Source organism: Triplophysa dalaica, chromosome 14 (genome assembly GCF_015846415.1).
Source record: "Triplophysa dalaica isolate WHDGS20190420 chromosome 14, ASM1584641v1, whole genome shotgun sequence".
In the NCBI taxonomy this organism is placed as follows: Eukaryota; Metazoa; Chordata; class Actinopteri; order Cypriniformes; family Nemacheilidae; genus Triplophysa; species Triplophysa dalaica.
Window position 1 is genome coordinate 6560817 of NC_079555.1, and position 26606 is coordinate 6587422.

Genomic DNA, 26606 nt, shown 5'->3' on the forward strand with positions numbered 1-26606 from the left:
ATCAGGTCATGTTTGCCAATGTGCTACACATGAACATTAACATGATCGAGTTCTTCATTTTTATTTTTTGTTTCTTGTCTGCACTGAAAAATAATTTCATTTGGTAACTTTCCAATTAGTATCTTGTTAAGCAATCTTTCAGTCCCGCACTGAATGCTAAAGCTTCTCATATTGTCATCCAGTTTTAATTAAAAGTTTGAGTCTCTGCACTCGACCAGAGAATATTTCTGAAAGTTTGCTATCCCTTTCATAGATTTCTCACACTACATGACAGGCCTTCATATTCCATTTTCAAAGGTATTGCATAACACAAATGACTTAATGTAAAACAAAACCACACCCTCTAAAATCAATTTAGGAAGCCGTGCATGTTTGTGAATGCTGCCGCAAAGTGTATTTACAAAAGTGGTTGCAATTCCTCCCTGCCATTTAGTGTTTAAGTCAAACATGCCATGAAAATAAAAAACAAACACTGGGAACAAAGGTTCAGCTTTCAGAAATTAGCATCTCGTGCGATGTGCCAGCTGTGTTTGTTGTCGCTAGAGAGGTGCCACGCAATGCTTGACAGACGCATCCATCCGCTGCCGTTCTGCCGACGCTGCGACGCTTCTGACCCTCACTGCCACAAAAGAACTACATGCACTTTCCATCTCATCTGAGCGCCTTGCCTGTCAATCTGCCTATTCAAAGGTTCCTCTCTCACTCCCTCGGAGAGTTTTATTCTTCCCCATCTCTCCATTTGGCCCTGCCTTAGTGTCACTATGGTTTAGATTTCACCACAGCCTCATAACCTACAAGAAAAAGTTTGATGCCTTGAGCTACATTAAATAGCGGTTGTGACGATTGCATTGGGAGATCGAATGTCACACTGGGCAGTCTTAAGAGAAGCTGTAAGTTTGTGCAAGCTTTTAACAGACTAACTGGGGTAACGGCCATCTGTACAGCACAAAATGAGCATTCCAGGAAATGATTTATTTAAATGCTTTCAAAAATATATATCTTTAGAGTTTGGAGCGTGTGAGTTAAAGAATTATGAAAAAAAAATAAAAAAGGATCTAGCATTTGTCAATATAAGTGAAGAGAAATCAATATAATTTGGCCAATTTGACAATTTTTGCTACCAGTTGAACATGCCATTTCAAAATCACGACTCTGAAACTCCTAATTTCAACTAAATGCATAATACTCTGGCCAAGGAATGGGAAATGAATTGCAGTCTACAGCATCCGTTGGGAAATAAACCATGTTTGCCAAAGACTTCAGGAAAACAACATTAGTGTAATTTAACCCAACATGAAAGCAAAACCCCTGAACACTAAAGATAAGGAATGTAAAAAATAAGCAGAATGTTCAGATGCAGGTTGCCAAACGCAACCTTAGCAAGACAGAAATTGCAGACTGGATGAAATGCTATATGTCTTTGTGGATGAACACTCCATGGATGGATCCAAAGCTCGGAGTCTAGTGAAAAAGAGATATGTTAGATCCAGTAACACACACACACACACACACACACACAGAGACACTTTCCCACCACTGGTGCATTTGAAATTCATTTTGACTCCCCCTCTGTACAAAGTCTCAAATTTATTTTTAGCTCTTTGCCTGTGAAGCGTATTAACGTTCAATGAGAATTCATTCCAAGCCCCAGTACTGTTGAAACCTATTTCTCAGACTGAGTTTACACCCGTACAACCCTGATATAGATACTTTTATCATCTACCTCCACTTACCCCAGACAGTGTTGTTGAAGACAAACATCCTGTCCCAGTAATCCAGACGTGCAAAATACGTCATCGGTAATTGTAGAGATGTGCAAGGTCATTTAACATAGATCTCTATGGGCATGTCTTTCTATTAAAATGGTGCTTTCTGTGATACACTTGATTGCTTTTTGCTGACTGATCTGGAAGTGCTTCTCTGCCCTCCTGGCTCAACCGTAGCCTCTTTTGCACACGCTGTGACTGACCGGTCATGGGGAGTTCTCGCTCCCTCCTCATCACTGTCAACCCTGTAATAGCCCCGGGTGAGGACATGCATGCTATCTATGCACCGCTTGCAGGGTGGCCTGAGGCTGTGTTTTAAAAAGAGGTCACAGGTTATCTCCACTTGCCTTGTCCATGTATCTGATACGCAAACAGGTCTGGGATTGGAGAGTTGAGGGGGAGACTCCCGGATAAGCCAATCACGGAAACCCTTTAAAACTCGATCTTTATCGACTTCCTGCTCAGAAAGGCTTAAACAGTGGCTATCGCTCATCTCTATTAAAATAAGAACACCACAGGGCACTTTTAAGTAAAAGGCGTTTTTTAAGGCTACGCAGGAAATGGATTTCATCTCACATTTATTGTTAATCAGATAACTAACAGACATTAAATACCATCTTTCACAGCAAGCATGTGTACAGCCTTGCATCTGAACAATCGGATGACGTTAAGCCACATTAACGAAATGTAAAAAAATAGTGGGGGGCAAAAATGGAGCTGCTTTTCTGCTAGTTAGAAACATAATAATGCATTGCTCGAATCAGACGAGTTCTTCTCTAGCGCCAAACTCTTTATTATAAGATGTGGGTTCCCTGGGAGCTGCTGTACGTTATCAGCGCTCATCAAAAGCACTGTCAAGAAAATGTAAAACTGGGACTTTCAGAAGATGTCGCGGACGCTCTGCACATTTAAATGAGATGGCCTTATTAATTCTTCAAAAGCTCGGCAGCCTTCCTTTCTCCCTATTGACTAATTTTGGCACATTTAGGAACAATGAAAACTGTCACCCTCAAAAACCCACACGGATGGACGCCGGAACGCTCGGAGGCCCACTCCAGAATGCTGTGCATTTCTGCATTTATACCTGGAGCAGATGTGAAATCAGATTTATAGATTTACAGTTTAGAGGTTTGTATTGTGTCCAGAAATACTGTATATCTTCCTCGATATTGTTTATGTTATTAAAAACGTTATTTGATTGATGGCTTGTGCATGTCAGTTTCATAATAATATATTAATAGGAATCCTTAAAGGTCCAGTGTATGAAATTTAGCAGCATCTAGTGGTGAGGTCGTTCACCCCTCCCTTTGGAAGCACTACAGTGGCTGACACAGCACTAAGATGTCATCATGTTTTCACTTCTTTGCTAAAGGACATAAAGTTTTTATGAAATGCTCTAGAGCAGTTTTTTTCGTTTAGAGCTACTGTAGAAACAACATGGCATTCCATGTAAGGGGACTTGCTGTGTATGTACATGGAATAGCTCATTCTAATAAAATAAAAGATAACGGTTCATTATGTAAGGACTTTATACACCTCTGAAGACATAGTTGTGTATATTATATTGCATTTCTGTAGATCCTCCAAAATATTACACACTGGACCTTTAAACAACTAGGTATTTGATCTGTAGTCATAGATGTTAAAAGTCAAGTCACATAGCGCTTTTTACAATTTTCATTGTAGAAAAAGAGGCTGTACATGAAACATATTGACTATAAGTTAAATCAAAAAAAGTGAACAAACACAGAATGCAGACACACACACACACAACGTGGTTATCTCAGAGAAGCACACATTTAAGATAAAAGAGAGAAAGACAGGTCAAATATTATACAGACTATAAATTCCTATATGTAATTATAAATAAATTGAGCAGAATGTTACATTTTAAAGTGATATTAATGAATGTGAAAACTTCAAATTCCATAAACTGATATCAGTAGCCCCTCCGGTCAGGCATACAGTGCAAAGCAGTAAGCAAATGGTGGCGAGGAACACATAACTCCAATGGGAAAAAAAACACCAGGAGAACCCAGGCCCAACCATGGGGACCAGTTCCCCACTGGCAAAAACTACAGCATCTCTACAAGCTCGACAGATTGAACTGTTTATAATAAGGCAGGGGACAGCCAAAATAATTCCACGCCTCAGTTCTAAGACAATGTCAAGCAAATATCTCATTACATGGGCAAGAAATTCCAATAAAGCTCATTGAAAGCACATTAACCCGCATGGATTACAAAGCAAATATGGAAAGTGTGGCGTCTACATTTCCTCTGAGCTCCCTGTGATGCCGAGATTTGTTCAAGCCATCACGGTCATTTAAAAAAATATCTGTCACCATTACGACGTGTGTCTTATTCAATTTAAATGGAAATGGAGCAGTCCGGGAGTAAAGAAAACAGTGGAGAGTAGGTTGACTTTGAGGAGAGCTACAAATTAGAAAATAAGGTGATTAAATTGGAGAGATCACTTGTCAATACGCATTTAAATAAATATCTGCTGTCTGTTTATCATCCATGAAGGACAGTGCAGGGAGTGAGGGGGCTGTTGCATATTCATCGTACAGTACTACAAGTAGCTGTGCTCTCTCTGTCGGATATTAAAACAGAGAGGTCAAATGAATATGGAGAGATGTAGTCGTGACCTCTTTTTTTTGGAACAGAAACAAACCTTTTTTATTGTAAATGAAGAACATACTAGGCAACATGAGGGCTTGGTTTACTGAGGAACATGAGCACAACGTTGTTTTTTTGCATTATTTTTCATATTTGCCTAGCTGCAGAGTTGTATTTTCTGTCATGAGACATCAAAGCTCTCATTATCTTAATTAGATATACTTCAGAATCTATTAGCCTCAGCTGTTTTGCACTTCTAAGGATGATTGTAAATGTGCTATCGAAAACAGATTTTGAAATGCAAATGTTGAGGCTCTAATTGATATAATTTATAGATTGATAGACTTTAGTGTACAAGTGTGATATTGTTTGCTCATTAGAAATCTCCAAAGAAGTCTCAAGCTAATACTAACTAGAAAGATATTTTATCCCTTTGCAAAATTATTGTAAATAAATCAAAATAATCAAATTGAAATGTCATGTTTAATATGTACTATCAAATACAATAATCTTAAATAGTTTGTGGAATACTGTTTGATTGACATATTCTGGAAACTCCACTTGTTAATAACCACTCTTAAGCATATGGCTAAATTCATATCTTCTACCGGGCCACAGGCCCTACTTATCTAACGCTCAACCTTGGGACCACCACATTTACACAAGCAATCTCCAAAGACTGTCCCACGGCAAGAAAATGCTGTTTTTACAGCCTGAGTCTGAAGGGTGGCCAGCATTGGAGCTTGGGGGGATAATCCTTTGGATCGAGTCTCCTTGGGCAAGGGCCAGCCAGCCGCCAGATGGTTTTGGGCAGTCAGCCCGGTCAATCCCCACACTCTGGAGGTCAACATCTAGTTGATGCCAGAGGTCAGAGCAGAGAGGGATTCACTGTAACTATGGGTTGAGCCCAGTGATACCTGAATCTACAACAAATTATGTAAACGCTGTTTTAATACTGTGATGAGAAGGCTTTCAACAAGACGAGAGATTCTGCATGGTGTTCAAAATTAAATGTAAAGTTTTTGTCTGGGGTATACAAAGTAGTGAGAAATTAAACTAAACATAACTACAAGAACATACTCATTTAACATTTATTTGACCTAAAGTATTTAAAAGTAAAAAGTTCCCATAACTTATGAAATCCAATGATAAAATCAAGGAAACAGTAAAGATTTTCTTGTTTACAAAATTGTATGCAGCTGTTGCAAATGTGTAAATCTTCTCAAAGACGTGAAAAATCATGATGGGTGAAATTGTTAAATGATAATCCAGCTGAATGTTATTTGGTAGTTTTTGTAACACTGAAGTACAGTCGTTTGTAATGATCGGTAACTAAAATCAAATTTATCTTAAGCAATAGTTATTGTATATTTTCTTATAAAAACACAATGCTTTAAGTAGAAAAATCTAACATTTTTATATTGTAAAAGTAAAATATTCATTAACATTCTCTCTGATTTGTAATCTTAAAATGCACTTTCATTATTTATGTATTTATTTTTATTAGAAGATTTATGCATGTACAGTGTGTTGTACGTTCAAGGTTTTTAAATGGAATTGTAAGGAGTAAAAATAATATTTTTCTTCTGGAAATGGAATTACGTTAAAGTATAACTATTTAATATTACAGTTTCAATATTAAACCCTTAAATAATAATATTTAATTACAAAAAAAACTGTTTTTTCATTTTTGTTTTATAGTTTTTAACATTATGAAAAATAATATATTTAAATAATATTTAAAATACAATTACTCAAGTATTTGTCCATACGGTATGCTACAAACAAATCATCATACACCGTTAGAGTATTTCACAAAAGTGATAAAATTAATACATTACATCATTTACACATTGGCTCTTGTAATAAGAATGAATTTGATTACAATTACAAAGCCTATTTTATCTCTGCATTCTATTCCCGTAACTGTAACTGTTTTGCCAAATCTTTGCTCTCTCTCTCATTCTCAAACACATGTTTTTCTCTCCATTTCTTACCTCTGTCCTTCTAACTCTTCCATGCTCTTTCCACAACTTTCCTCTCACCCCGTGATCCACTCTGAATCTCTGTCTCTCTCTTCTTGTCATGTCTTATCTCTTGGGAATTTCAGGTTTTTGCTGAAGAATTCCTTGCGAAGCCATCTTCTCAATAACAAGAGAGATGTTCTTATTTTCATGACCTTTATTGGCTGTTTTCGCTTCAATCCACTGCGCAGTCACTCGCTGGTTTGCCATAATTACTTTTGCAGATAGAGGTGAGGCAGTGCGCTGGCATCATATGAGGCACTCATACGCTGTCTGCATTTTCCAGCATACAGATTGGAGTGCTGCTATGAGGTTAGACAAGTGACTTCAAATGGTTTGAATTTGAGGGATGAACAATGGAAGGGAATGTATTTTAACCATGCCAAATTGAGATAAATCACTGGCTATACAATTTACCTTGCAAAATGTCTTAAAATAGGGCTGTGACCACTGTCATTTTTTACACGCCTACTTTCTATGTAAATTACACTTATGATAGGATGAAGCTTTTTTGTTTAACAAAAGTCGGGGGTTATTTAACTGCTGCGATAATGTTGGGTTATTAGAGCAGAAATTTCATTCAGAAGTGATGATTGTGAGCATGTTATATTGGTAATCACAGCAATTATTTATTAAAGAAAAGCAATATAGCCAGCCAGTCTATTTCATGTTAGAGAACATTTTTAAATGGATAGTTCATTCAAAAAGGTCATTTTAAACCTGTATAAATGTATTTATTCCAAAGAACACAGAGAAAGATATTTGGAAGAATGTTAGCAATTTTCAGTTCTGGGACATCATCCACTATCATAGTAGGAAATAAAATTGTATCTTGTTGTTCTAATGAACACCTAATAAGAAATTTTGGAGAATTTAGGAAAAATTGTTTATTTAATTCCATTTAATTCTTCCAACTATAGTAGTGAATGATGTCCCATAACTAATAAATACTAAAATTCTTCCAAAAATATTTATTTGTGTTCATCGGAACAAAGTAATTATACAGGTATGAACTTACATAAGGGTGAGTAAATAATGACAGATTTTTTGGGTGAACTATCTTTTTAAGTATAGGCTATGTGAGATTACGGTTGTCTGCTTCATTCATATTCATCTACCATTCAGAACTGACCGGCTGGATGGAAAAATGCGGCATATAAATTACATTAAGCCAAGACTTCCGTGTTTCCATAATTCTAAAACAACACAGAGGATGTGCAGATAAAATGCACACTTTATTTAAAAAAGTTATATGTGTTTTGGGATTTACTTGACATATGCAAATGGAAGCATAGCTGTTGCATACATATTGCTACTAAATTTAAATCTGCACCAAAGCATTATTTTAAAATCTCAACCATTCATTGACACCGGAGCTGATCTCTGAATTGGCAATTATGTTAAATACCTGTGTGTGAATAGACGCACCGAACTGTGAAACACACTTTTAATTGTGACCTGGAGAACACTTAGGCAGTTTTAAATGTCATCACAAGAAGAAGAAGAAGAAGAAAGAAATTAAAAATAATTTATAACAAAACCAAAAAAATGAGTGAGAGTGTTGCAGCACAAAACAGGGACCTGCTCCCTCCCCAACAAACCCAGGGGCGTAGCTCTCACAACAAAGAACAAGAGTTTCTGAAGAATGCAATTCTTTCTCCTTCCCATCCCTACTCATGTACCCTACTCACATTCAGCCCAAACCCCTGCTCTGGGATCTGAGCATCTATCTCATATGTCTCAAAACATAAGTCTGTTTCAATATCACCTTTCTTTTAATTTTCTAAGGAATGCTGATGCTGACTGCCTCGAGACGATCATGGACCAAACCGTTTTCCATACAGATATATGCCTAAAGCCAAAACCCAGTGTGTGTGTGTTTTTGAGAAACTGCCTCTTTTGCTGCGCTGAAAAGCAGCTCTAGTGGATTTTCGAGTAAATTCTGTCTGCCAATGAGATCTTTTGATCAGCTGCCAGGTGATGACAGACGATCTGCATTAATCTCTCTCGTTCTCTTCATCTCTAGCTCTGACTCCTTCGGAGCATAGGGCAGCGAGCGAGGCTCATCAATTTGAAGAGTGAAAGACGGTGCGTGGGATTTCTTTGTGTCTTTTCATTTCGAGATCTTATTCTGTCATTGTATGGCATTGTTTTTAGGAAAACTGGATTACATCAGCAAGGCTGAGTCAAAGTTGCTGAAAAAGAACAGGGCAATAGGGTCAGACAAGGCTCTTGTTAGTTTGTTTGAGCTGGAAATAGACAATAGTGGGACGGGACACTGGCCTACATAGTTCTTAGTAATGTGAACGATCTCTGTTTTGATCTGTGCACTTTATTCCATAAAACTTAGAAAACTTTAGCAGCACGGATTGATTTCGACTTTTCGCTGAAGTTTCCTAAATAATAAAAAATATAAAAGGCCAAACGTAAATGTTAACCGTTATCTGTACTTTCAGCCAAACATATAAAACTTGGCTTTCAACAAGCAAAATAATGGTTAAGTCATACGTGGGAATAGTGAAGAAAATTTCACCTATGATTTTCTGAAATGTCAATTGCAATATTAACACATTCAGTGAAATGTTTGCTCTAACCTTGAAAAATCCTCCCCTGAGGACCGAAGTGAAACAACATCACATTACGTGATATTGTCTAAGCTGCGCAGAGGAGAAAAGGCAAGAAAAAAATCTGTCTGTTTGTCTTCCGTCACCAGATTAGCCCGAAGGATTGCAAACGGTCCATCTGACACATGCAGGCACACGTTCATGTTTGAAACAGGCCCTGTCAGGGCAGACTGACCCCTGGCAGATGGTGCGTATCACATGTCTCACCTCAGAATTATCAGCATGAGAGTTGTCACTATTAAGCAGACCTGAACTACTCGCCCCTGTCTCAATCTCCAGGTGCGAGTGTGAAAGGACAGAAGTGTAACTTTTGCCTTTCATAGAATATATAATCCTCATGTATAACGTTATATTTAGTATGAAAGACATTTTTCGAAATGCTGTATCTTGCTATACCACAACATTTCAAAGCAAAACTGGAGAGATTATAGACGAATAATAACTTTTATTAACATATCGGTTATCATATTAGACTGTGAATATGTTGTCATATGGGCCATTTTCATGATTTTTATAAGGAAATAAGATGTGGTCATGGAAGTTTTTTCCAAAATTTCTGATTTTTAGGTGAACTTGTCTTTTAACAACACAGCTGTCATCTTTGAAAGATCTGCCTCTGCCCAGAGCACACAAACATTATGCCGATTTCTCTCCACACTCCGAGTCACAGCTAACAGCTGCTGATGAACGAGAAGCGACGGCTTGTGATGGCACTTCTCCATTAGAAAAACATAACCAGCTGTTATTTGGAAAGGGGATGGTGGGCTTATTACTGTGATTTCCAGCGGGAGTAGCTCTCCTGTTCGGCTGATTATTTTGCGTGGCTGAGCTTCTGCAGGGGAGGTACGTGTTTTGTGTCTCTGACAGAGGTCCAAGGTCTAAAGACAAAGGACAAAATACTTTGCACCTTGGTGGGAAATTGTTGGAATTTGTAGAGTCTGGAAACAGCCATGAGTGAATTTTATGTAGCCAAGAATGGCCATACGGTTTCAGGTCCGAAATGCATCTGCTCAATTTGACATTTTGTAATTTTGTTTCTTTGCAAGACTACCACTTAGATCAGTGAGGTCAAGACCATTAACCTAATGCAGGTGACATTTAGGGGAGACGGCTTCACGCATCACGGATAAAAGAACAGCCCTGGGAGATATCTAATCTAATAATACATACAGCTTTTACAACAAGAGTCATGCGAGAATACGTCCTAAGAGTAACTCTGAAGTTGTCAGCATTACACAGCGATAATTAAGATGTTGTATTTTACTGCAAGCACTGAATCTATTAGCATCAACTAAGGTAGAGAGGATAGAATCTGCTGGTAAATATATGTAAACAGAGACAGAATAGAGACAAGTATTCTGTCTGGTCATCTCACAATTAACTTTTAGCCTAAACATTACTGTCTCATATGGCAAAATAAATATACATGTCTAGGCCAAAGTAAACATTTTATTGCCATTTGAAACATTATAAACTAAACAGCGAAAAGATCTTCCTTTCTAAATAAAACACATTTTCAGAGTATGTGACATTTATTTACAAACCTTTATGTTAAAGAAATGGTTGCCCAAAAATGTAAATTCTGTCATTTACTCATCCTCTTGTCATTTCAAATCTGTATGACCTCTGCGGAACACAAAAGAAGATATGTTGGTAACAAACCACGGAGATAACCTTTCACTTCTATTGTACAGACACAAAACCAATGTCAATGGGTACTGCCATTGTTCAGTAACATATCTTCTTTTGTGTTCTGCAAAAATGAAATGACGAATGATGGCAGAAATAATTTTTTGGGATGAACTATCCCTTTAAAGCGTGTCATGATCTAAACTCTATAAACACAATATATACAAATAAAAAGTATACAGTTTACTGTATGCACATGTAGTAAAAAATGATCAAATTATTAAAATATTTAAAATATACATGTATTTTACCGTATGAAATGCATCTTATACCACTGCAGCACAAAATCTTGAAATTTCAAAAAATTGCACCGCCCTAGTCTTTAACTCTCAATCCATGGATTTAACATTGCAGTATGAGGTAAACCCTTCAATCACTGCAGACAGTAGACAGACAGATATGTTGGCTGACTCCGCTGCAGGTGTAAAACCCTGAGCTGTGCACTCTCTCTGCTTTAGAATCAGAGCACATGGCACAGGATCGTGCTGTCCTGGATCAGGAACAGCTGTTTGAATGAATCTTTAATGTTCACTCACATCCGTGTTTTCCTGTGCCAGCTGCACATCTGTACTGGCATTCTTCACAATTTTAAGTGCCTTAGACTCATTAGCCCTTGACGTTCACTCTTCTGTCGGCCTGCTATATGTTCAGTTCATCTGTTCAAATTTACTGTAAATGTGTCTCTTGTAAAAATACAGTGGAATTTTGCATGTCAAGACAATAGGCAGTTAGCGGCTATCCCATTCAGGGGCAACTTAATTTTTTTTAGGGATCGTTTAAAATATTTTTTTCCCCAAAATTGCGATTGAGAGGTACCTGTCTGCGTTTAGGTAAAATTATCCTTTTTGTGTCATTCTGTATACTACTAACAATATTTTTACCAAATATTAAATACAAATATTGTTTCTGTTTGTTTTTATTTACAGCAAATGAAAACTAGAGAAACATGTCACAATACTGCAAAGAAAACAAGTTCATATTCACTTTTAAGTAATACAACAGTAATATGTAGTATTAAGAAAAAATATTTTGTTAATCTAAAGATGTTCGGTGACTTTATGTTTGTATATTTTGTTCACATTCAACAGACACTGGATTGGAATGGCCACAATACACCTAGAAATGCTGATAAAATGGAAATTTTGAATGGCTTCTTAATTTTTCTGAATCTGTTTACTGCGTATACGTGTATGAATAATTTTAATAGAAGACTTTATGGATAATATTGATTGGTTTATATTTATTATAAATGCATTTCATGTCCAGGTCTGAGCTGGAACCCCCTTGGAAAAGAATGATGAAAAATGTGCACGACTTTCACGTATGTCCAACAGTAGCTATAGAAATAAGCTTACAAATTACAAGCAAGACTAACAGGTTACCCATTCAAAGCATAAACTACACTTATTTAGCAACTTCCTTAAAAATGGCAAACTAGAAGTTTTCTTTTATTGCTAATGTACTGCATCATGGTCCTTGATATTCTGAAATATGTAAGATTTACATTTACATTTAGTCATTAAGCAGATGCTTTTATCCAAAGCGACTTACAAATGAAGTAAACAATAGAAGCAATTGGAATAACATAAGGACAATAAAAAGCATAAGTGCAGTAAAACTGGTCCCAAGTAGCCTACAAAGTTAAGTTATTATAGAAAGAGTAAAAAAAAAAATTTCAGCCGATTCGAAAGATGGCTACAGAATCTGCCGATCTTGTAGCAGCGGGCAGTTCATTCCAAGAATGTGGAACAGATCCAGAGAAGGTACGTGAGAGTGATTATTTTCCATTTTTGGGATGGCACTACAAAACATTGTTCATTTTCAGAGCGTAGGGATCTGGCGGGTATATAAGTCTTTATTAGCGAGCGAAGATATGGGGGTGCTGCCGAACTAGTGGTGGTCTTGTAGGCCAAAAGCAGAGGTTTGAATTTGATGCGAGCGCCTATAGGGAGCAAATTTAACTTAATGAAGAGAGGATTGACGTGCTCTCTTCGGTTCATTGAAGACCACTCTTGGCGCAGCATTCTGGATCATCTTTAGAGGTTTGGTTGTGCAAGCTGGGATTCCAGCCAGTAGCGCATTGCACAGTCCAATATTCTGATATAATGCTGTAGACAACATTTTTTTAGCTTGCTGATAAAACTTTATCTAATGCAAGAGCTTACAAAACTAATTCTCTTTAAAGTTAATGGCTACAGTAAATACAGACTTTCTACTGTACCACTAATATTATATCTAATGGAAGAGCGAACAAAAGTACTTTAAAAAAGATAATGGCTTCCACAAATAGATACTACCTACCCTGCCTCTAATGCTACATTTCCAAACTGTATATCTGTAGAAGTCGAACACTTAGCCTGCCAGTTTAGCCAGTATAGAGTATACGAGAGCATCTCAAAATGCATTACCTGTCTGTTACCCTTTATCATAATTACAGCTGCATGTTTAATGTCAACTTAAATACCTCAATAATCAGCATCAGAAAAGGGGTCAACATTTCTTGCGGTTGCTGCCAGAGATTGTATGAATAAAAGCCTGCCTTTGGTTGTACAAAGCAGCAGATCCTCTGGACTTTCCTCAACCCACTTTTTGCAAATAACTCTGATGATGATAGACGTACGACTGTGCACTGCTTGGAATTACAGACATAAATAGCAAGGACAAATAAAAGACGCTAAATGACACTTACCTGTTTGTGAGATTCAGATGGATTCGCAGGGAGGCGCCTTGTGGTTTGAGAAAATGACGATCAATGAATCCATAAGAGGAGCGTTTTATCTCTGCAAAACAAAGATGAGAACGTTGCTCATTTGGAGACAAGGTTGTGTGCGTGTGGAGCGTGCGATAGGGAGATCTTCCTGTTGAGAATACCATTTCCAATTTTTCCACATTCAAGGGGAAGCCGTGGGTGCTCTAGGGACTATGGTTCATATGAAACGTCAAAGAACTCTCTCTACCCTGCACAGAAGTGCATTATGGGATACCACAGTGCTCACACACAGAGGAGGCCTAATTGGCTCTCAATGAAGGGCCATAACCATATATCACATACCCTGTGCCTAAGCTCGGAGTATTACTGTCGCCGTTAGTATCCCAAATCATTCAGAGACCTGGACACAAATATTAACAGGAATGACATGTTTATACAGGGGAGAGAGATAAACAGCTGCAGTCCTGTTCATAGACACCGAGTGAATTCGCATTTGAACGCACCAAGACATCTGTCCACACGAGTCAATATAAAAACGGGGTGAAAAACAACACCCTGGGCGCCTCGTCGGTCGCGCTACGGCTGTGAATTCACGCTGGCCGCACAGCAGACGGCTCCTCTCGTCATTTTATTAGCACTCGAGGGCAAGAGAACTGGGGTCTGCGGGGAACACAGTCACTTCGAGACTAGAGGATATGACTAATGCCCTCTTCATTCTGTCAGCATTTCTTTTTGAGTGTGTTTGTGAGATGTAACCTTTGTATTAGTCATACACTCGGCACACTCCATACAAACACTCAAAGGAAAGAGAAAATATAACTTTTAGCTCATAGGTTCTAGTTGTAGTTCTCTCAGAACTTTTAGTTCATAGCAAATGAACTGTATATTAAAGGAAATGTATCATTCTCATGTTATTACAAACCTCTCATGTTATTACAAAAGACTTTTTTTCCTCAGCAGAACACAAAGGAAGATATTTTGAAGAATGTTACTAAACAACACTGAACCCCATCGACTTATATTTTAAGGACAAAAAACAAACATTTCACAAAATATTTTATTTTGTGTTCCACTGAATAAAGAGAAATATACAGGTTATGAATGACATGAGGGCGAATATATGATTACAGAATTTGTTTTTGTGTGTGAACTATCCCTTTAAGAGTATACATATTTAAATGAATGTAGGCCTACTGCATATGGATAGTCTAAAATATTTTTTTCAGAATTTGATAAAAAATATTCGTATTGAAATACCTACACTATTAAAAAAAACTTTTGACACTGTTAAGATGTCTTCTGAATAGGAAACACACGTAAGCTTACTTGAGTGTAGTCTCCGTGAAGCATAGACTTAGGCAAACATCTATAAATGGCCTTAATAAAATTTCTTTGCTTTTTAGAAGAAATAACTATTGTGATTAGTTTTTCATACAGGGGAAAGTACTGTGTAAAGGCATTAAAAACAAATGTCAGCTTTTAAAGACACCTACGTTAACATATTCTGTATCCACAAAATGTGATCCTCAAACCCACACACTTAGAGCCTTCAATCAGACAAGTTAGACAAAATTAGACTACATTTTATCTAATTCATCTCTCAGAAATCCTGACTGAGATGTACACAAAGTCTGCCCTGGTTTTGTAGGAAAAGAAGTCACAGATCAGGGCACAGAGCGTAAGAAGGAAAGAGAGAGACTGAATTTTCACAGGGAGGAGTGAATCCATGGAGAGGGAAGAGAGAAAGAATGTCTGCTCATTATTCAGCCTGGCACTCGAGGCCACAGAAAATAGCTCTCTTCATTTTTCTTGTCAAGCTGTGGCTCTGTTAATGGTGTGTTCTCAGTCAGTGGTGAGACAAAGGGGTGGTTTTAGCCAGCACAACACATGCAGATAGTCAGGATAAGCACTTCAACCCTTTATGTTGGTTGTCACCGCTTATGAAAGCTTACATCATAGATAAAACACCATAAAAGAACGGTTCACCCAATATGAAATTGTGCCATTATTTACTCACCATCATGTATTTGAAAACTTGTATGCTGCAGGTTTTCAATTTACAATGACAGCTCACACTAGTGACAATTTCTCAAGAAATTGTGTAAAACACACAAAAATAGCTCATATGACTTGGGCACTTAATTGTAGTCGCTGCGAGGATCAGCTGGCCTATAAGCAGAGCTGAAATAGCCACTTTCCATTAAACAGCGAGAGTGACTTATAACCGTCGCTTGGTACTGTGTCCGATCCTCCATTTGGCTCCGGATTGGACTAATTCAATGAGCTAATAAGACGAGCAGCTGTGACTCCGCTGTTGGGTTCCATGAGCCGAGAGTGGACCGGCCATATAACACACATATTTCACTGGTGACAGGATCTTGTCCATTTGCATGCATGGAAAAACATGCAATGGCAAATTCTACTGAGAATTCATGGATTATGCGTCTTTATTGGAGAAAACACAGTGGGATTACATCTATAATGGATTACAGATAATAGCTTCCATATGGAGAGATTATAAGCAAAGTGCTTTCTCACAGCAAAAATACATGACACAATCGGTTTAATCAGAATGGCTGCAAATCGAGTCATCTATCTTCCTTGAATGAATGCAGGACAGCCACGACAGAAACCAGGGTTTTTAGGCACATGTTAGTAAAAGCAATCTCACAGCATGTGTATGTCTGTCTGACAGTCTCTCCACAAATTAAGCATCCATATGTTCTTCATTTCTATGGGGAGAAAGGAAGCCTATGGCCTTTTGATCTCTATACAGATCTCTACATAAAAACCAAATAACCATTCAAACTGAGGTGTCACAAACTAATAATATTTCTGTCATCTATCCAATCTCATGATTCTCCAAAGACGTCATAACACGTCATTACATATTTTTATCCAAGGAGCAAAAACACATCTGGTGTTTTCCACACATCAAAAATGAGGAGTGATCGATTAGCTGTTGTTCGGTAGCAACTGTGCTTGGTTTATATATATTTTTTACACACAAAACAAAAAAATTATACATACAGTATAAAATATAATATTTCTAGTATATAACATGTTGCAAACTTATACAATGGATTCATACATGCCAATCTGTAAATCAACGTGCTCAACACAGCCAAAAATATTATAAATGCACAACATACATTGCATTATAATAGGAAGCCAATGCGATAGTGACGACGAGGTAAATGTGTTTCAAGTGTTGTGGGAAATAAGGGCGCGAAGATGACTCCTGAGAGTCACAGATAACCCTGAGCTCCACGGTCAGAGTTCCTCATTTAAGTGCTGCGCTGTTACTGTCGCCTCTGCAGAAAAGACAAACTGTGAATAAGAGCACGAGCTGTGTATTTTAAACAATGAGAGTTCGTCCAGGTAAATGTACGGCAACCACCCACCAGCTAAGGATGAACCTGACGGTACAGCTGAACCTGAGAATGTGCTAATGATGTGGGGAAAGTAACACTTGAGAAAAATACTTTTGAACTTGCTTCAGTTGTTCCCTTAAAGACGTTGTTGGATAATGTAAAGGCTTCAGTAAAACCAACATAAATGCAAAATATTACATTTAAAAGATGACATATTACATACCTAAAAGCTACTATAATGTAGTTTGAAAAATTCCAGTCCTGTGTCTGTTGAATTTCAATAGAATCAAACCTCAGGAGTGACAAAGTCATCCAACAACAATATGAAAGACTGAAAAAATACAGAGCATCTATTCTGTTATTTTGACCTGTTTCTCAAAATTTTATTTTCTGCAAATAAATGGAAATAGAAACAATGTTTTTATCTGAAATTTTGAAGAAATATTGTTAGTGATTAACCGATTGACACTAAAATGATCAATTTACCTAAACATACCTATATATTGTACATCAGAATTGTTTTTAAATGGTTTAAAACAGTAACAGAGATTTGGGCTGATCTGGGAGCTGTCCATGGTGCTGATGACTGAATTTACATCTCGCTTTCTGAATTATTCTTTTGCATAAATGACATAAAAACCTCAAAGTGAACAAAATATGGTCTAATTTGAATGCAAGTGGATGTGAAGAGCTTTTCATTTTATTCTTAACCTCAAAAAAGAGAACCTGCAACCGGAACACAAGCTGTTCTTGAAACTCAATGGCCCCAGGATATTTCCACAGCAGGTTCAAGCAGAGTGTAGACAATTTCTAAATCGCACTACAGCATTTTAAAGATGTACTGTCACATCACACAATGAGCTTAGGAGGAGCAAAACGTCCTGCAACTTTTTCAGGATAGAATTGTTCTAACCCAAATAACTCGCATTGTGTAAAAAAACAGCATTGACCTCTGTTTGCACAGTCATCGGTCCCTGATTTATTTTTATACTGTATGGCTTTAATTAGCTTTGGACCTTGCTTCAGAAAGATTTGTGCATCCATATTAATATTTGCCCAGTGTGTAGAGAGGACAATATCTTCATATCCATTCTTATTAAGGTGCTGGACAGTTTAAATCATTTTGCAGTTTTTTATGAGCTTTCTGTTTACATTGGCCTAGAGGGATATGGTTTTATTATATTCAGCTGACTGCAACCTTGGAAAAAACATCTTCCTTTTATCCACAACCAATAAATTTACTACTTATTCCTTGTAGGTCTTCTGATAATTGTGTAATTCCGAATGCACATAATTGCAATTTGACAGTCGTTCAAGATGAAAGATAGGTAGTGTGTCCTCAGGCACTGCTGGCTTTTATTGACATCATTTCTTTTATTTCCGGTAGATCTAAGACAGAGAATTTAAATTGTGCTTGTTCAAGTGCTGCAGTGAGTTCAAACATCTCTTATAACGCCTATATTATTGAAATCTCAAAATCCAACATGTCTGACATAAATTCTACAAAAAGTGCTCCAATATGTTTTCAATGTAACATAAAGCCTCTCATGGATTATTTTTTTAATATAACACAAAGACAAAACAGTACATTATGTCTTCCAAGAGCTTTGTTTCCCACTTTGCTTCTTTCAGACTATGAACATCGTAATGGAAGAATGTTCTGGAAGATTACAAATGAATGGTTGAGAATCCTTCCTTGCGTCCTCTGTTATTGTTTTAGATTTTTCAATATGTTTTTCTCTCTCGCTCTCTCTCTCTCTCTCTCTCTGATGGATACCTGTTTTAGCCTGTAGATTCCCGTATGACAGGAGGCTCTCACAACCCTGATGAAACTGAGAGGAACTTTCTCAAGCCGTCAAAGATTTCCTTCTACCTCATATCACCGACAGGCAAAGCATCATTACAGACTCTCGTGCTCTTTCTGCTTCTTGCGCACACACAAAATAGAAAATCAGAGATGGGTCTGCTGTCAAATTGGGACTAAGGCTGATCTCTATCGGAAGAAAGAAAAAGAATGCGTTCGCTGAACGCTGAACCTTTCTAAAAACGCAGTGTGGGATGAAAAAGTGTTTTACTGCTAGCGTCTCACAATTTATTTTTCGGTTTCAAACCGTTTTGAACAGCTCTCACAAAAAACTCTTCAAAATACACCCCCAAAATAAACTCAACACATGCTGACAAGATGTTTTACACTGTCTACCGGCCATGCACTACTTTGAGAAAAGATAACTTGGATTTTCATCATGTGACTCTCATTTCAGGTGTGGGAAATTGAAAATGTGTGAACACTGAATTAGCAAACATGTTCATCTATTATGACAACCCAAAAGCAATAATCCAATTCTGTTCATTGAGGTTTGGTTTAGAGGGCACACATGAATTATGAATGATATGAAAAGACATCCTGAACATTCAGGCATGCACACACTCTGGGAATGCCTTGTGTCTTTTTTATAGATCTGTTAATAAAGGCGAGCCCACAGAGACGCAACATATAGCAGATCAATAGAACTCTAAGACAGGCAGCCAATAAGCAAGTGCCACACAAAGCAAGACAGATAAAGGCAGGCAAAAGTCAATAAGACTGTAAATACATCCAGCAGCACTCACTTATATAGCTGATCCTATGGGCTATCATTGGCTGGGGCTTTCGGCACAAATCAAATTGGCATGCATTTTAAAGTCTGCAACAGAAAAAAACACAAAAACAAAATGAAAAGCTGTGGTTAAAATAATAATTTAAAGAAATCATAAAGGGGGGGAATGCGCGGGCAGGGGAGTTGAAATAACGGCCAGAATACACTTGAACTAAGTCACACTCAATGTTGGGCCTGTGGAGAGAGACTCCATTGATTTTTTTTAAACAGAAGTGCCATTTCATCATTCTGGGAGACACTTGCGATCGATCCTTTCATTCGTTTGTTTGTGATATTGTTACTTCAAAGCTGGTCGTCGAGATAAATCCCACCCCTTGCCACACATCTCAAAAGTTGAGAAATGTCCACATTAAGGGACAGGGATGGATGGGGAACGGGTCTGTCCAAATCAGACAGAGCTGTTAAACACATCTGAAGGACTGCTTCGTCTAAATATGCAGACAATGTCATTATTTAGGATGTCAGAATATTCATAGACAAAGGTATTGGGATGCCTCAATACAGACCTGTCAAGTTGTTCCACACTAGACTGAATCAATCATAGTGTATAATCATAATCGTAGTGTTCAATGGGAAAAAGAACAGAAGCACACATGCTTGGATCAACAACAGAGATTAAACATTACCCAAATTTTCAATTTTGGAACTCTGTAACCAAAATGCATAGTTTTGCTTCCGCATGAAAGGAAGCATACTAAAACCACAAAGTTGTATTAACAACATGCGAGCCAAAAAACCTTGAGGAACATACATGCTCCAAAGCACATCCCAACTGCAGAGAGTGAACATTTTATTACATTCAGTGGGCACTTTCATCTGAATCTTCTCTTTAATCATTTTCCAGCATCCTTTAAGCCTGGTGGAAAGTAAAAGTGGGGGATGTATCCACAAGCCCTCTGAACCTATGACCTCCACCGCTGCTATAAAAAACCTCCGGTTATCTTGGGTAAAAGCTAATGCAGCTTCAAAGGATGTGGAAGGTATAGAAGACAGACAGTTGGCGGTTATAGTTAGTATGTCTGAGATAAACAAGCCTACCGCTGTCTGATAATCTAGATTTAGATAAACCTACATAAAAAGGCTTTATCTCAGAATTAAATTGAATTTTCAGTGTACTGTGGTATTAACAAAAAATCAATTTGTCCAAAGTCAAAACACTTATTTCGAAATGCACAAAGTTATCATTTATTATTTACCTTTACAGTAATTGCTGCACACTTTCACCCTTTCATAATTTTAAACCAACCTTTATGTGGCTCTGTTCCTGTCTGGTATCCAACAGGGAACGCTTGTCCACCCCTTCTGAATCACTCTCTACAGGGCTTTAAAATACTATTAATATCTAATGGGCTTCCTCATTAGATGCCATTCCAAACATGCTCTGGCTATTATGAGCTCCATTTACCGACGGGACTCATGCCTGCATGCCCAAGTGCGCGTCGTCTGCCTTCCCCAATTCCCTCTGCGTGTTGCTAACATCTAGACGGGCATGAAATCCCCCAATCACGAGAGACCACCTGTTGGAGGGCCTGTGTAGCCCAAATGCTTGTTTTAAAAAGATTGTATGAAGTGTGAAGCACAGAGAAACATGTTTACATCCATCATGTTTTATTCCTTCCCAGAAAAGCTTGGGTAATCCCCTACTGTATGTAGAAAGCGACATCTGACTGTAATATTACCAACTGCTTGACCTTGAAATACATTAGCAGCACACACAGACGATTCCATAGAGACTGGCATTGTGAAAAAAAACGTTTTATTTGTGAGAAGTAATGTAGCGCATGTGTAAAATATACTGTAAATTACTGCGTTTTAGAGCTTTATTGAGTAAATACATTGAATAGGAATTAGGAATGCATGATGCAGATATTATCAGCCGATATTGGCATTTAAATTAAATATCGGCATCGACCCGATATGAAAAATTATGCAGATATGCGCGTAATATATATATTATTAGATATATTATTAGGTGCTACAAACAAAAAGCTTAATTTGAACATTTCTGCTGATACAGCTACTACAAAATAAAAGAGGCTAACTTTACACAACATATATGGAAAATTGTATTATAGATATAAACTCACTAAAGGAAACCTGCCAGTGTCAGTAATGGCTCACAAACACACCAGCTAATATTGTCCAATCGCTCTCAAGCGTTTAATGATTTCTCCCATAAACCCCCCTATCCAAGGAAAATAATCAGTAATTAACACAGCGAGTGGATTACATGATTGGAGAGACTTGTGGATTAATGTGCAGCGTTATTCCTAAAATCCCCAAACTGTAATGACTGCCACTCCTTTTAAAGGCCAGTTTCCACTCAAATTGCGCAAGAGAATGTGACAGAAAATTGCAGGGTGATAAAATGGCTAATCATAAAGCTAACTATTACAGCGGATGAGCCTTTTCCTGAAATAGTTTAGATTTTTTTTGAGGAGTGAAAGACAGATCAATGCTTAATTGACAATAACAATGGATATAGGAAACTACAGGGAAATGACACTTCATTGAACGACCAATTCACACAGCCACCCACTCAAAACTGCTCGAAGCAAACACACACACATGCACAACACACTCTTGTCTGGTGACAACTACATCAGCTTTCTGGAAGAGGGACGAGAGCCAGGCTAAAAGGTTCTGGCGGGCTGTCTTCACGCAGACATGCTGTTTCAACCCTTATTTCCACTCTCACATCTCATCTGTGCCTTTTGTGAGAGTGAGTGATAATGAACTTTTCTTACTGTGTCAAACAGGAGATGGCAAAATCAATTAGTACTGTACTTTCACATGGATGTGAAATGGCACAAAATCGGTTCCATTAGAATGAATCTGCATAATTTCAGGCAGAAATGATTTAAAGTAGACATTTAATAATAAAGAAAAGCTAGTGTTCTAGAATGCAGGCATGAAATTCATGCTCTTTCAAACCATGATAAAATATGTATAACTTACAGTTCTATATTTCAACAATAACACACAACGAGAAAGAGTTAATTTTAAAATGTAATAACAGATTTAAAATTTCTTTAAATAGTAATCATACTTTTCAATTCTTTTGCAGAAGATGTGTTCTAAACACTGGTCTACATGAATAACTGGATTGCGCCTAGAATGCTAAACCAACGGCAGGAGGTGAAGCCACCAAAGCGATTGCGCCGCCATCTTGGTATGCCTAACTGACAGAGAGCGCCATTGACTTAGTCAAAATGACGATCTAAAATCACTTCATGACTTAAAGAACATATACAGTTTGTAATTATCTGTATTTAGATTTCAGAATAAGCACATTTGGCATATGTTCTGACGTCATGAGCAATCCAGTAATTTATAAAGATCAGTGTTTCTAAATCCATTTGGAGCAGCAGGTGCATCATGAATGGCACATCCGATTGCAGGGTACATCAGTTAAGCATCTTGTTTCCATGCTCATGTCTTTCTTCACTCCATTAAAGACTGTCTCAGACTCAGAATCTTTAGTGGAAAAACGAATCATCAGCTATCTGGCCAATGATTTCTCATGCTTTCCCTCTGACGGTGATGTGATCTTTAATCCTGTACTAGCCAACCCGCCCTCACATCTCTCATGTGCTCTGGTAGAGGTCCTATGAGGAGAGTGCCTATGTCTCTACCTTATCATCAGCCACCGTCCAAGTCCCTCTCATATCAGGACACAACATTACTGGCATGAGGGTTGGATCTGTACGCAAACCGTGCGGCTACAGAGGAGCAGACCCCATTAAAGCCAACTAGTATGTGGGTCCTTGAGCATTGGAGCTCCAGATAATGCATACCTGTCTACACTAATGTTTTGGTCGGGAGTCTCCCGTTTTGTTATTTCTCCCGTAAAACACCCGTATTTTCATTTTTTCAACCGCATTCGCATGAACGGGGGTTGGCTCCGTGGCTTGAGCCACTGTCCATATCCCCTTACAGGCTGAGGCGCCCTTTGGAAGGCGAAATTGAACGGTAGCTGAAGTGGATTAGCGCTAAAAATGTTTTCTTATTACACTGGTAAATGTCTGCATATTCCACTCTGGGTTTTCCATTTGACACTCGCTCCTCACAGTCTGTGTCCGTGTAACCGGTTCACCTCCTCCAACCAACGTCGGTCAGGATGGGAGGCGGGCACTCTAACAAGGAGGCTTAAGACCGCAGCCTCTAGGGTTTGTCGCTAAAGCATCTCTGTTGGTCGGTGAGCGAGGTTTACCTTGCACAGCTCTCTCTATGCAGTGTGCATAGTGAGGTGAGGTTTACACACTATGCAGTGTGTAAACCTCACGTCACTCGCAAGAGCGTCTCTGTTGGTCCGGGAGTGAGGTTTACCTTGCACAGCTCTCATTCGCTGTCCTCCGTTACATCCACTCACTGTCGTTGCTACACTTTCTTTGCTTTTAGAAAAACGTGTTACGAAAAGAGTGTTGTGTTCTGCAGACAGCTCTGAATAAAAACCAGTAATAAAGAGTTCATTTCTAATATTTCCCGTACTGTGAGAGGTACTGTGAAGCGGTTCTTGTAAATAATAACTGCAATATGCAAACATTGTTAAATCCATCCATCCAAGAAAATACAACATAAAAACATTCTGCTAAGAACAACGAACTACGGGACGCGTGAAGGGACAAACTGCTTGTGCCTTTTTAAACCGTTATAAATAAAGTAATTAAAAGATTTAAAATGATTTATGCACAACCCCCCCGGATTTTGGTACGAAGGTATGAGATAATGGCTGATGTGTAAATATCTTTTAATACCAAAGTCATGAATCATAGATGAATCTTCATGCTCACAATCGTCTAATCTCTGGCTGTTTGCATCTAAAATGAACAAATGTCAATCTTCTGAATAATGTTTCTATGCATACGCACAGGTTGTAGCGTGACCGCCAGCGAGAGGTGCATAAAATGCCTTTTGAAAATCAATAGGGTCTCAGCAGAGCATAAAAAATCTGCCACTCTATAACCTCAAAAGTTTAGTTTGGTGCTTTATGTGGCTTTTCCAGTGACCTAATGCGCTTAAATTTGCCATTGAGCCCCGAAGCAACTTCTTTGTTATGAAAAAACCCAGAATCCCTCTCCTCAGAACAAGTTTTTCTCACGCTGCTCCCAAACAAACTTGTTCTTGACTAAACCAGAAAATAGACGCCGTCACAGCTGTGCCGGCCCACGGTCAATCGGATGCGGGATGTGCACCTGCGCGCGGTTCGTTTACGACCGAAGCGCCCAGTGACTCCATCCCATATTACTACGATCAGTAGAGCACGTAACAGATGCTGCGTAGAATAACAATTACGGTTCGGTTTGTCACAGTTCAGCACAATTCTTTCAGCCCATTTGTTATGTGAGCACACGTGTACAACCAAAGTCAGCGACATCGATATTTTCAATCCTGTCCTTGATGACTACATGACTCCAACTGTCAAGTATGAACAGTAATTCAATTTCAGGTGGGTAACGTTCTCTCGCTTGCGTTCGATTGACATTATGAGGCCATATTGTGGGCCTTGTGTAAGCAGGTGGTAGATTTATATTTAGGATGGTATTAGTAAATGTGGCTGACTTGGTTGAAAATGAAACCATACGATAGGTCCGAGAGCGATTCAGACGACTGCGTTCCCCTGCCGCAGGTAAGGGCAGCTCACTGTTCTCCACATTTAAGTGTTCGCACACCTACCACAGAGCATCCCCTAAACATGTCACTGCTCATCTTGCTAATTACCGTCATTACACACCAACACGTGCTGCGCTCCTGCCTGACTAACTGCACACAGCTGTCAACCTCCATTACAGTGTGTGGAGAAAAAAACAATGCAGGTCTAACCCAAAGGGTATTATCATGCATTTTGTAACAAAGAGGCAAACAATTTGGAGATCCTGTTACAGTTGTGTGTAAGAAGTGGAAAATGCTCAAACTATGAATCCTATTGAAAACTTGCTAACACAGACGAAAAAGAGCAAGTGCATATGCATACAGATTCAATTTCTAAAGACATAATCTTTAAAGCATTATAAAATAAGCTTTAAGATTTTTACCGTTACCGCCTGGAAAACCTTCGGTGACCCTTTGTGGGGCGTGTTGTCACAGTGAATGCAGTACAAAATAATTCATAAAGCAGGTAACATACAAACAAACTGTACCACTGATTTGCTAACAGATATTGTCTTTCATGAATGATTCAACAACAACACAAAGCTTGAGAAAAAAATCATAGCTATTGGGAAGAAGCCTGTCATCTCCATATTTGACCTATTTTTTTTTTATAAATCATTACTATTTGTCACCCTTCACATATTTATGTGCGTTTTGCACATATTTTCTTTTTAAAAAGAGCTTATGACAAAATCTCAAACTCCACTTGATCCTTTAACTGTCCCCCCATTAATAACATAAAACTGAACTTCTGCAATTGAAATTTGTTGTGTGAAAGCAACAGTGCATGTACACATATTGGAGGCACCTTTGAGGGTTATCATAAAGTGGAACTCAAAGCAAACCAGTCAGCAATTTTACTGCTGGCACCACAAACCGAAGAGTCAGAGCCAGCTGTAAATTCTCCTCTTCACATTCACATTCCACTCCTCCTTAGGGGCCACAAAAGACTGTCTCCATTTAATAAAAAAGGGGGAAATTCCAGTGTTGCCCATGAAACAATGTGGAGTATATATAATCTGAAGAGAATGCACCGCACTGATCCGGCCAATGTTTTGTTTATTTGAAATCCAACCGATGTCAGCTAGAGTTTGTCTCCACTAATGCACCATCTGTTTCTTAAGGGGCTCCTCATTAAAAGGGAGGAGATAAATAAAAATGTCTTACTGTTTTTCAGATGAACCTGCTTCGGACTGGTCATGCTGGGTAAGAGAAAAGCCAAGGGAGTCCAGCCTGGCCTTACTCCAGTACCTAATCCATCAGGTGCTCATTCACAGCAGGAGAAGCTGATAAATTGTGTTGAGTAGAGAGCAAAATAAAGCATGTTCATATCACTGCTATCTGACTGCCAGAACTATAGAACAGACATTGATGTGCACTATGATGTAATGTAAGTTAAAATTTACATTCACAATTATCTTAGAGAATCTTCAAAATTATGCATTTAGAGAAACAAAACATTTGATATTTAAACAATAAAGGATGAGGA

The 26606-nt window shown here is 38.2% G+C and overlaps 1 protein-coding gene across 5 annotated transcripts in view; it reads right to left on the reverse strand.

Moving 5' to 3' along the window:
• mgat4c (mgat4 family member C) overlaps window positions 1–26606 on the reverse strand; it is an 83267-nt gene that overhangs the window by 31426 nt on the left and 25235 nt on the right. For all 5 annotated transcript variants that reach the window (XM_056765522.1, XM_056765524.1, XM_056765523.1 and 2 more), the window contains one exon: window positions 13414–13504. The gene's annotated coding sequence lies outside the window, so the exon portion shown is untranslated. The remainder of the gene's footprint in view (window positions 1–13413; window positions 13505–26606) is intronic.